Source organism: Macrobrachium nipponense, chromosome 10, assembly GCF_015104395.2.
Source record: "Macrobrachium nipponense isolate FS-2020 chromosome 10, ASM1510439v2, whole genome shotgun sequence".
Lineage (NCBI taxonomy): Eukaryota > Metazoa > Arthropoda > Malacostraca > Decapoda > Palaemonidae > Macrobrachium > Macrobrachium nipponense.
The window spans coordinates 10,871,638-10,884,669 of record NC_087204.1 but is presented as its reverse complement, the minus strand read 5'-3'; positions in this window follow the sequence as shown (position 1 = coordinate 10,884,669).

The following is a 13,032-nucleotide window of genomic DNA, read 5'->3' as shown; positions in this document are numbered from 1 at the left end:
GGCTATTGTTTATCACGTTCTCTCTCTCTCTCTCTCTCTCTCTCTCTCTCTCTCTCTCTCTCTCTCCCAGTGATGATGCCATTTCATGGTAATCATTAAACTTCCTAACAATGCGTTGCGCTAACGACCACTTATATATATATATATATATATATATATATATATATATATATATATATATATATATATATTTATATATATATAAATATATATATATATATATATATATATATATATATATATATATATATATATATATATATATATATATATATATATATATATCGCGGGCTTCATAAACGCCCTCATATGAGGCCCTTCTGTCTTAACAACGGTGACACGAAAGAAACGATATCAGATGAAAGCGTATAATAATTTAAGCACTTGGTGGGGGACATTCGGTCTCCCTTTTATCTCCCAAATGGCCAAAGGACCGGGCCTTAATTGGGGGACATGTGGCGCAAATGGCACTCGAAGGGTTGATGATACTGTGCTTAACGCAGTTATTACGACTTTGTCTTACGCAGAGTTTTCCATCTCTTCAATTTGCAACAAATGCTCTCTGGTTGTACTTTCAGTGCTATTTTTTTTTTCATGTTGATGTTGTCCTCGATGGCAAAGGCGTTCATGTTGCATAATGGCATTTATGAATGTTAAAGCTATACCTGTTACATTTTTTTTCACTGATGAGTCAGTGATGGACGTTGCATAATGGCATTTTTAAAATGTTAAAGCTTTACTTGTTACTTTTTTTTCACTGATGAGTCAATGATGGACGTTCATGCATGACAGACGCTTAATTCAGTTGTCTGTGAATGCGATCAACAATACTGAATGAGAAAAAATATCCAAATAAACTGATTGAGGTAAAAAAGAACTTACCTTTAACTATGTGAGATACTGTTATTTTGTAAATTAGTAATAAGATCAATGTTAGATAATCACCTGAAAAAATTCAAAATAAACTGATTGAGGAAAAAAATAATTTTAATCTATGCTGCGAGATTAGTATTAGTGAATAAATTAGTAATTAGTTTAATGTTGAACAATCATCTGAAAAAATTGAAACAAACTGATATTATTATTGGATAAATGTTTTAGTTCAATGCTAAATAATCACCTGACTCAAAGGAATCATTATTATAAGACTAAACAGTAAGTTTTATATATTTTCTTAATTATTTTTCAGTATTTCAATTTTGCCTTTACGAAGAAGACTGTACGAAAGGATAATCATAAATTCCGAAAATTTAATATACCAGCCTCAAGGAAAGTTTGGTTAACTTAAAGTTGCAATGTTCTGGACATTTTTTCTTCAAAGTCTAATCTAATAGATGAGAATAAGAAGTTAAAACATGTTTCTCCAACGAATTATTTAGAAAAGAAAAAAATAAGTCGAAATAATCCCAGCTGAAATACGAGTACCAAGGCACATGAATTATTTTTAAGAACTTTTCCAGTAAGGAGCCTTCAGACATTAACTTTGTGGTTTTATTGCGAAAGTTGGATGAAATTTCTGGAGTAAGAGAAATACTGAAAAAAAAATTCATTTTAAAATGAAGCCAGACTGTAAGCTCCAAGAACCGTATGAGAGGTCTGTTGGTCTGTATATTATACACACACGCACACAGCCTCTGTAAACTTGAGCTTTTTTACAACAAATCCTTATATCAACTTCAGGGGCAAGACCTAATAGTAAAATTTCTTTACTGTCATATTTCCAGTCAACTTTCATACGAAAATAATTCGTCTTAAACTCGTAAGAAATTAATGTGGAGGCCACGGTCGTATTTCATTCCTGAAAATTTTTTTTAAGGATTACAGCTACGTACTAGATTTAAATTTTTCATCTATCAGTCGTTTTAGATATATATATATATATATATATATATAATATATATATATATATATATATATATATATATGTATATATATAATATATATAATATATATATGATATAATATATATATATATAGATATATATATATATATATATATATAGACTTTCACACAGGTTATCTGAAAGCTAGAAGATACTTATCTTTCTCCCATTTGTGTTATGATTCATACAATGCAAGACATGTTTAGAAAATAGATAAACTACACTGGCCATTATAGATGAATAGCCCTTTGCAGCAAAAATAAATCCTACAACTATTTATATAAAAACTGGTTTATTGAAGAGAGTAAGACGTTCAAATTCCTAGAAATATAAAGAAAAAAAATTCCAGTCGAAAACGAAAACTTTGAAGACTCATGATCATGGGTTCCTTTATCCATCATATTAAAATTAGAGAGAGGAAAAGAAAAAAACCCACATTATTCTCCTTTCCGGAGACAGGGATTTAATTACAAAAATGAATATTCTCTGGCCACCTGCCAAGTAAATGATTTATGACTTCTTTCAGAGGAACGGCGACCATATATTTGCATTCGCCAGCAGGATATGAATGAATTCACCAGGCGAAGATGTGTGGAAGGAGGAACGATGTCTGTAGCCAGTTTCGTTCGTATTTTTTTTTTTTTTTTTTTTTTTTTTTTTTTTAACGCGGGCTCCTGGGATGGTCTTTTATTTTAATATTTATGTACGAGATAGCTGGAAGAAATAGCTTTTAAAGACTTGGATTAGAATACGTTATATCTATACGGGATTGCGTCATCATGATTATATAAGATGTATACAGGATTGCATCACCATGATTATGAAAATACGTAATCATTATCATTTTTTTTTCTCTATTGGTATTGGTCGTGGTAACAGGTTTAGTAATTACTCATATACCTTAGGGCTTAGAGGAGAAACATTACAAGGGAAACAATATATTGTTTCAGTATTAATATAATCATATATTCCATCCATAACAGTATTCCGATGAGATGCTTAAAAGGATATGTTGTATTTTGATTTAATGGAAATTTTGAGAAATCTTCAAAGAGATCATGGCAGGTAAAACGATCGTAGCAAACAAGATTAAAAAAATAGGATATCTTTATCTTCGTTTTGTTTGGTTTGATAAAAAAAAACTTCTATTGTCATTATTCTTGCAAGGAATATATAAGCAATATTTTTCGATTTTTTTTCACATCATGTATAGGATATGTATCTATGTATATAGTTTCACACACATACACACACACACACACACACACACACACACACACACACACACACACACACACATATATATAATATATATATAATATTATATATATTATATATATATATATATATATATATATATATATATATATATTATCCACACACACACACCCCCCACACATACTATATATATATATATATATATATACATATATATATATATATATATATATATATATATATATATATATATATATATATATATATATATATATATATATGTATATATATATATATATACATATATATATATATATATATATATATATATATGATATATATATATTATATATATATATAATGTGTGTGTGTGTGTGTTGTGTGTAACATTTCCCTGTTAGTTATAAGTAATAGACAAAGTATCAATAAAAAATGTCCTGAGTAGTGAAGAATACATTACTTGCCTTTACATTTTTATAACTATCTGTTGCATGATTTATATTAGCTTGTAACTTGTATTTACCTTTTTTTTTGTAAAATGATTAAATTTCGGTGTGTATCATCATCACCATCAAACATCGTCATATAAAAATATAAATGATGATAATATGAATGAAAAAGAAACTTGCATTCCTGCAGAGGAACCCAGCATGTAATCAACTTTTAAAAATAAAAAAAACGGTATGGGAACGTGCTAAACACTATTCTCTCAAAGATCCTTCCCTCATTTTAAGTAAGTTTTCAGGGCCCTACCCGCGCGGTCTCCCCCCCCCCCCCCCCCCCCCACAAACCACTTTTCCTATGTAAACCAATCAGTGCTTTCAGAGTATTGTCGTTAGTAGGAAGGAAAATTCTTCAAGTTTATCTACGCACCAACAACAAATTTTTTAGCGTCCTTTTTTACTGTCCGTATCTCGGATCAGGTACAGAAATATCTGTAGAATTGAAGTGCTAAAAATAATAAACAAAGGTCGTGGGAAATGCATTGGGAAGGGAAGAAATGTGAATTTTGGTACTAGTACTGCAAGTGCTGTTTATTTTTCCAGTGTAGTAAATTCAGCGAAGTGCTAAAACCAGGAAGAGCAAAGGCATACACACACACACACTAAAAAGCATATCGAGGGAAACAGGACTTAACAAAAGTTACTTGCAGGCAAATTTGAACAGTTACAACTGTGAGATCGAATTTCTAGTTGAAAGGTTATGAAATACACACACACACACACACACACACACAGATACGCAGAGAGAGAGAGAGAGAGAGAGAGAGAGAGAGAGAGAGAGAGAGAGAGAAAATCATCAAGTTTCAAATTTACCAGATACCCATGAAACCAGGCTATAACAAGCTGCCTTATTTTATTGTTGTTGTATTGTAAAAAATAAACTTGACCCATCGTGCATAGTATACTGATCAAGACACAAGAGCGATTATTATAAGTTTGAACTCGCTGTTAGATTCTGGAACAGAAGAGCAGAAGTAAAATTTCTTCATGAAACACTAATTATCGTACAGGGTAAAGAGTCGATGCTTTTCATTTTACAATCTACAAAATCACGCTTTCATTTGAACGTTAATTGAGTTTATTTTTACCTTGACGGCTTAGATTTAGGTCACAGTTTTCGTGTCTTCTAATTTCAACAGTGTCAGATTTCAATTAAGTATTTTATTTAGGCGTTATGTATAATGGATGAATGCATTCCCAAGAATAATTTTATGTCATAGATTTGAAAAATTGTGTTGTATGTAAAAAAAAAATCTTTTTCGTGTTTTCAATTAAGTATTTAATTTAGGCGTTATGTGTAATGGATGAATGCATTCCCCAAGAATAAGTTTCTGTCATAGATTTTTAAAAATATGTTGTGTACACACTTTTTCCTGTTTTCAATTAGTATTTTATTTAGGCGTTATGTATAATGGATGAATGCGTTCCCCAAGATTAATTTTGTCATAGATACGAAAAATTTTGTTGTATGTACAAAAAAAAAAAATAAACTTTTTCGTGTTTCTTGCTGATGAATCTTAATTTTAACAGCTGCCAGACGAGACCAAGAAATGCAAAATGGAAGTGATGAAGATAAAGGAAAATAAAGTTTACAGAAACAGAAAACGCAATCCCATAGAATAACTAAACCTATATTGAACTAGTCGCAGGTACAAATGCCAACCATAAATCTAAGTGAATCAAACAGGACTTCTTGCAGAAAGATTGCAATCGCTTGGGCGTCCATTAGCGAGATGGAGCGGTGCATTTCATGACTGTTATTCTGGATATTCTGGATATTATGTTTGCCCAGATCAATACGGCTTAAGGAGCCAACGAGGCGGATTTGCATGAGACTGAATCTTTGCCCTCTGTGTTTACCGACGATGTTGACCAGCTATTGCACGAAATTCGCCGTTGCCCCGATAGGGAACGATTATCAGCTATTATCTCCCTTGCTAGAGGTCTTGCGAGCAGTCGTGAATCACTGGGTAACCTTAGGGAATGCTTGCGTGCATTCATTAGTCCGATCATGCACTGCTTGTCTCTCGTCTAAAAGAGAATGAGGATTCCAGCGCATCTCAGAACAGTCGAAGAAAATCGTTAAGTACTGGGCATGTGAAAGTATCTTTCGTCAGTAATTCATATCTTCATGATCTCTCAGTCAAGTGTTCATTGGACGGTAATGTGTGAAGAGAGACTGAATTATCTAGTATAAATTGCTGGAGGACGAAAGCAAAAATAGTGACTTACGTTTTGAAAGCAGCGTCTAGCACTCCTTTTCGGCCTTTTATTTTTCTACAGGGCTATCAGACGCGCAAAAATATTGATCGAGAACTACCAGAAAAATTCCTTTAACGCGAGTAAGCTTGTGAAAATTCCGGGCATTTATTTGTGACTCGTCCACTTAGTGAAATTGCCTAGTTTTTCCTGTGAAAGGGTCTCCATTAGCCAGAGTGTTCTCTCTTATTCTTTGCAATATTCTACGTATGCATTATTCATCTCTATAAGTTTCTTGCATCAATTGAGTTGAGTGGAAACGCATCGCTCCTAAAGGATAGATGAATTGACTTACAAAGTTCAACGGAATAATGAACTTGTCAAAACGGGGTCAACCAGAATCCGTCACTCAAATAGGGAGGATATTTTGGTACAGACAAAATCAAAGACTTCGGGCATACAACTGAACGGGCATCGATTACATTTTCGTGTTTTTGAGAAGGGAGGCAGTTCTTTAGTTGCATCGTAACGTTAGAGGATACTGCACAGAAACATACCTTTGTTTAATGTACACAAAGTCGCATACCATACATACCACAGGAAAATGATTGGCAGAAATCAAAGCGCTTTCGTCTTTACTCAGACATTGTCAAGGGACGAGTGAATAGAGTTGGAAAGAAAGTTATCAGGTAAACAAAAAGAGCAAATATATATATATATATATATATATATATATATATATATATATATATATATATATATATATATATATATACATGTATGTATGTATGTACGTACACGATGCATTGACACAATGAACGTCATATGCAACAACACCAAAATCACCTATGGTACGGTGGGACCATCTGTCGCCCCAAAACAGTAGAAGCGTCAACAGCGCAACCGCTTACGATAACGGTTAATATATTCATCGTTTCAATACCCGACCACGATAGGAAGCTATACTTCCGCTCGTAACGTCGGGCTGAATTGAAAACCGGCTTCAGTCGGGAGCGAAATTATCAGCGAGCGCAGTTGTTGTGATATAATCATCATTTGAAATTAATGCTCATAACCGTAGGCGCTTTTGACGAATGGTGTAATTTTTATAGACGTGACGAGTTACGAACTCGTATGGAGAGCAAAATCCATGGGGCTCATTTTATTATGAATTTTAATCAGAGTATTTCAACGGCTGTAAACAAAGAGTAAAATACATTCGGGAAATGAGACCAATTACCATCTTATCTAACTTTACACTAAGTATCTACGTGCTCGTTCGCCTTGTAAGCATATCTGAATATGAATCTCTTAACTTAGTGAAGTTTAGTACTAACAAAAACATATTTTACTCTACATTTCTGTATAAAATGTTTTACATAAAACTATTTCGGTTGCATATGGCATGAACGGAAATTAACATACTCCCTGAAGGCCTTTTAGGTCAGTTAAATTAATTTGTAATCAAATGTCTGCTTAGTTCAAATTGCCAAATGTGGTTTCATAGTAAATGAAGTATTTTCTCAAAAGTTTCGTATTAAACTCTGAGAGCTTTGGCGTTTTGCCTCGTCCCAAATTACTTGATGGGTTTATCTCAGTGCGGATTTCTGTATCTTTCGTTTTAATCCCTTTTTTATAGTCTACGTCGTAAAGGGACCACTAAACCCTCCTCTGCTGGTTTTATTTATGCCAATATTTCAGGGTGGCTAGGTGTCACCTGCTGGACCAGATCAACATTCTCATGGGGACGTCAAAATCACTTTTTTCTGTCCCCCCCTCAGTTCTTAAAAAAACCATATAGGCTAGAGAGGGCTGCAAATTGGTTTGTAAATCATCCACCCTCCAATCATCAAACATACCAAATTGCAGCCCTCTAGCCTCAGCGGTTTTTATTCTATTCAAGGTTAAAGTTAGCCAAATGATCATACGTCTGGCAACGATATAGACCACCACCAGGCGGCGGCTCATACAGCATTGTATACCGAGATCACCGGACGATAGATTTATTCTCAGTGGCCTTGATTATACGCTGTACAGAAAACTCGATTTGTGTAGGCTTAACGATGAATAGACCTTTAAACATTAGTCTTATTGTTCCCCTTTGCGCCGCACCCAACACTTGTAGCTTATTGATTCGTCTTTTTTTTTGGAGAACTGTCGGAGAGCAGCATCAGGAAGGGTCTCTTCGCCCTCTAGAGTAAAAAAAATAATATTTTCTTAACCAAAGAACCATATAGAATAGATACATACGAACTGAAAGCTAACATCTGTATATAAAATATTTAAAGGTAATTGTAAAATATTCATGATTCTGGATGAATATTTGAACCAGAGTCGTATAATCCTCCAAGACAAAATTGCAAAGACATAAAGAGACCATTGATGATTCATAAAACAAGAAAGTTTAAATTAACGTTAAAAAAATATATTCTTGATCCGCGAAGCTCACATTTCGAAGAATGTGACTAATGTAAACAATTCGTGTGGCCACTGGGGTTCTTGCTAGTGTCATTATTATCTTCAACGCTTATACGGTCGCTCATTATACTCATTATCATAATCTAATGACCCGAAATTAGCAAACTGACCTCATGCTCCAACAGTAACCGAATTACTTCCTTGTTTCGTTGCTTTTAGTGTCAGCCATTATACGCAATGACCAAGTGAATTAGCAACGGTGTGGATGATAGAGAAACGGTATAAAACGCCTCTAAATTGAAGAAATGTATTTTTGGTTTACTTTTCCCAACATCTTTTGGGAACGCTGAACATTTTGCATAATCTCGCTAAGTTTTTTTTTTTTTGTTTTTTTTTTTAATCCTCTAGTCTAGATAATCAGTCTATAATCTTCTAATAATCTACATAAGTATATGAATATATGCATAGAATCGTAGACATATATATATATATATATATATATATATATATATATATATATATATATATATATATATATATATATATATATATATATATATATATATATATATATATATATATATATATATACATCATATATATATAACATATATATATATAATATATATATATATATATATATATATATAATATAATAATCTAATTTCTTTTATTGTACTGGTAAACTTATTTAAAAAAGAAAACAAAACGAAAACTTTCTAACTCGTCTTTCTAATTGCTTCATACTAAATTTACAACACATCCCCCCACCCCCTCTCTCTCTCTCTCTCTCTCTCTCTCTCTCTCTCTCATACACACAATCATGAATTCACCGTCTGTTTATCTTGCTCTATATCCACCTCGCAAAATAAATACCAATGGAGAGGCTGTGCATTTTCATTGCCGACTGAATTTTATCGCGCCACTAGGAAAGGAAACAAGAGAATCCCTTTTATTTTAGTTTATATGAGGAAGTATATCACGTTCCTCACACAACCAGGTGGTGGTTCTTGTGTCCAAAAAAGGAAAGCCTTCCCCCCGCATACCTCGCCTCTAAGTTGACCTACGCGGGCAAAGGAAATACTTTTCCCCTTATGGGACCAAGTTACATCACAGGAAAGTATTAGTTTTCCCTCTCTTTCGTTTTTATCACACTTTTGTAAAGGGTTTTCTCTTGCTTTCTTTCTGCCTCTGCGTCAATTATGTTTACTGCGACTAATGTCGTATACTAAGCTTGAACCAACACCACCACTTCTTTGGAAGCATCAAATTCTCTACCTATCTCAGAACGCCCTGTCTATCTTTATTTCTTTATTAAGAGAGTGGATGTTTCATTAAATGTAAGAGCAAAGTACAACCCAGTATCTGGTGAATATCTGATTAAGACAAAACTAAAACACTTTTGTCTTAATCAGAATAGATTTCAACGATATTTACTGGTGCCAGAGGGAGATTCAACTTGGATGAGTTATACCTTTCTTTTGGCTCGTTTTATTTTTTATTTCGATGTAAATGCTAATCTAAATTTTAAGAATTTTAAAGTTTTTTGTGCCCATTCACTTTTTTGTTTCTTTAACCTTGGGAGCTTGCAGTTGAATTTTCTAAATCTGCAGCAAATGGCTGGATGTATTAGGTCCAATTTTGACAGTTTAAAAGCAACATCTGTAACGATCTCCGCCCCGTAAATGGTGTTTAGATCTGCCTGGATCGAGAGAGTGCGTGCGTCAGTATTTTGCGAAATGTTGCCAATAAAACTCTTACATTCGATGAAAAGGCTTCAGAGAAGATCAGGCTGCAAATGGAATGCTTTCGGATATCTGTGAAATAAGGGGATAACAAATGCGTTCAGCATCAAGTACGGGAACTGAATATCATATTTCTAGTAGTAGTAATTCCACATTGGACGAGTGGTTTGCGTACCCGCCTATCAATCTGGTAGCCCGAGTTCGCTCTCCGCTGCTGCCAATGCGGAACGAGGATTTTATTTCTGGCGAGTAGAATTTCATTTCTCGATCCAATGTGGTTCGGATCCCACAATAAGCTGGTGGTCCCGTTGCTAAGTAACAAATTGGTTCCTTGCTATGTAAAAAAAAAAAAAAATGTAATCCTTCGGACCAGCCCTAGGAGAGCTGTTAATCTGTTCAGTGGTCTGGTTAAACTAAGATATATATGATTTCTCAAGTAGTAGTGATGATATTAAAATCGGGAACGATGTCATTGAATTAAAGATAATATTTATTTCTCACTGAAATGCGTAGAAATGAGTTAGTGAAGTAATCTACATTTGCACATAATGTTTATTTTATCAGTATGATGCAAGAAGTTTGCTATACCCTTTCTCAGTTAGAACAATAAGTGGTATTAACTAATGCAAAATTATGTCTTCCTCATCCTGATTATTTTGACCAATGCGACGAAGCGAACGAAGGCAAATTTGGTCGATCGACTACGAAAGTCCCATTTTCCAGGACCGTCCACATTCCTGGAATATTGCAAAAGGTCTCATATCTCTCTTTGGCCGACATGATTAACTCTCACTCTCCTCTATCCTTGTTCATTATTCGTTTTGGAGTTTGCTTAAGGAATTACTTGGCAGAGATCGTCAGCTTTATTCCGACGAGGAAATATCTAAAAGCGGAGAGCTGGAAACTAAGTTATACGTCAAGTATGGATTTTAGAGACGGATATGGACTGGAAACCAGAATTTTTATAATGTGTGTAGATAGCCTGCCAAGTAATTATATGTATATAATATATATATATATTATATATATATATATATATATATATATATATATATAATATATATATATATATATGTGTGTGTGTGGTGTGTGTGTGTGTGTGTGTGTGTGTGGTGTGTGTATATATATATTATATATATATATATATATATATATATATATATATATATATATATATATTATATATATATAAATGTATTATTCGTTGTCACGCGACTTTCTTTCTTCTTGAAGTATAGATGTGCCTTCTATTCTGTTTTAATCATTTTATGACTGTTGCAATTTTTATTTTTCAAATTTTCTTATTTTGCCTGAGTCATGTTAATGTTTACATTATATATATATATACTATACATATAATATATATATATATATATATATATATATATATATATAATATATATATATATATATATATAGAGGTGTGTGTGTGTGTGTGTGTGTGTGTGTGCTTGTATATGTATTTCAAATTGACTGAGGCAGCGACAAAACTAAACTAGATCTGCACAGGACCAGACACTAGTGAAACAGGGAATTAGATAGGGCGAACTTATTGGTGACTGAGGAGTTTTGACTGTTTTCGACCTAACATACATTATGTTGACAGGAGCCTCATGTATAATTCATGCGTGTTTCTTCATGTGATAATTATGCTATCAGGAGCTATAATTGTCTAATTACAGGTGTCTGATTGATTGATTGATTGGTTAGTTCTTACTGGCGTCGCAACGACAGGTGTCTCATCAGCCGGGAAAAGTAAGAGAGCAGAACTAAACCCCACTGGTGCTAATGGTCTCTACCCCAAATTCTCCGTCCCCATCTCTGTCTCCATCTGGCCAGCATCCGTTGCAATTCCTGTGGACCCATCTCGAAGAGGCTTCAGTATTTCCAAGGTATATACTACTTCCTTTCCTTACTCTCTACAGCAGATCTTACCGTTTCTAGTCTTCGTTTTCAACTGGATAAAAAAGTGACGTAGATTCGCAAGCAGGCTTTGATATGTACCATTTTACAATAAGAATGCTTTAAAAGAAACAGGATTCTAGAATTTTGATATTTGGCAGCTGTTATGCTTAAATGATGTTGCTATATGTTATTACCATTAAGCAAAGTGAGGCTCCTTTTTTTTAACATCTCACATTCGTTCGTGAGTTTCCGCTAATTTACACGACTCCTGATTCCATCCCACCAAGATCTCATTGTCACCACTTTCTTTTGTCTGTGATTTTAGATGACATTCACGAGGCATAAAAGACGCAAAATGAAATGAATGCGCGCATTAATATTGGGGGCTCTGACGCTAAGCAATATTTACTGCACAAGCCACAGACATAGATCAGGCGCCGGTGACGGATCTTAGCTTCGGAATCCGGGAGATATTCATGAGGGTCTTCACTCGTCCACATTATTTTCGTTCGAGAGTAAATCTCCTTTTCACTCGTATTTGGTTCTGTCTTCTGAGCAATATTTTGAGCCATGTATCTCGCAATGAATAGATTATTTTTATTCGAGAGTATATCTCCTTTTCACTCGTATTTGGTTCTGTCTTCTGAGCAATATTTTGAGCAATGTATCTCGCAATGTATAGATTATTTTAATTTGAGAGTAAATCTCCTTTCCACTTGTATTTGGCTCTATCTTCTGCGTAATATTTTGAGCGATGTATCTCGCAATGTATAGAAAATGGAGTCAACTTTAATTTTCGTTTATACGTCTTCGTGTGTGTGTGTGTGTGTGTGTGTGTGTGTGTGTGTGTGTGTACGATAACGGATCACCTTTTTAGAAATACTAGAAAATGTGTTTTCTCCCATTTCCCTGGGTACTTTGCCAAAAATAATCCTCGTGTTCAGGTTTCGAAATCAACAGAGATATTTCGTACATTTGACATCAGGTTTTCATGAAACTTTGAGGCAAAAAAGAAAGCATCTTTGATTATATTTAATACTTTCCACTCTTTTTTTGCGAACATTAATCTCATAGGTAAGACCCATTTCCAATACAGCTTTCCAAAACTTGACTTCAGTGAACTGTTATTCCGTATATTGATCCCTGCGTTTCATATTTGTT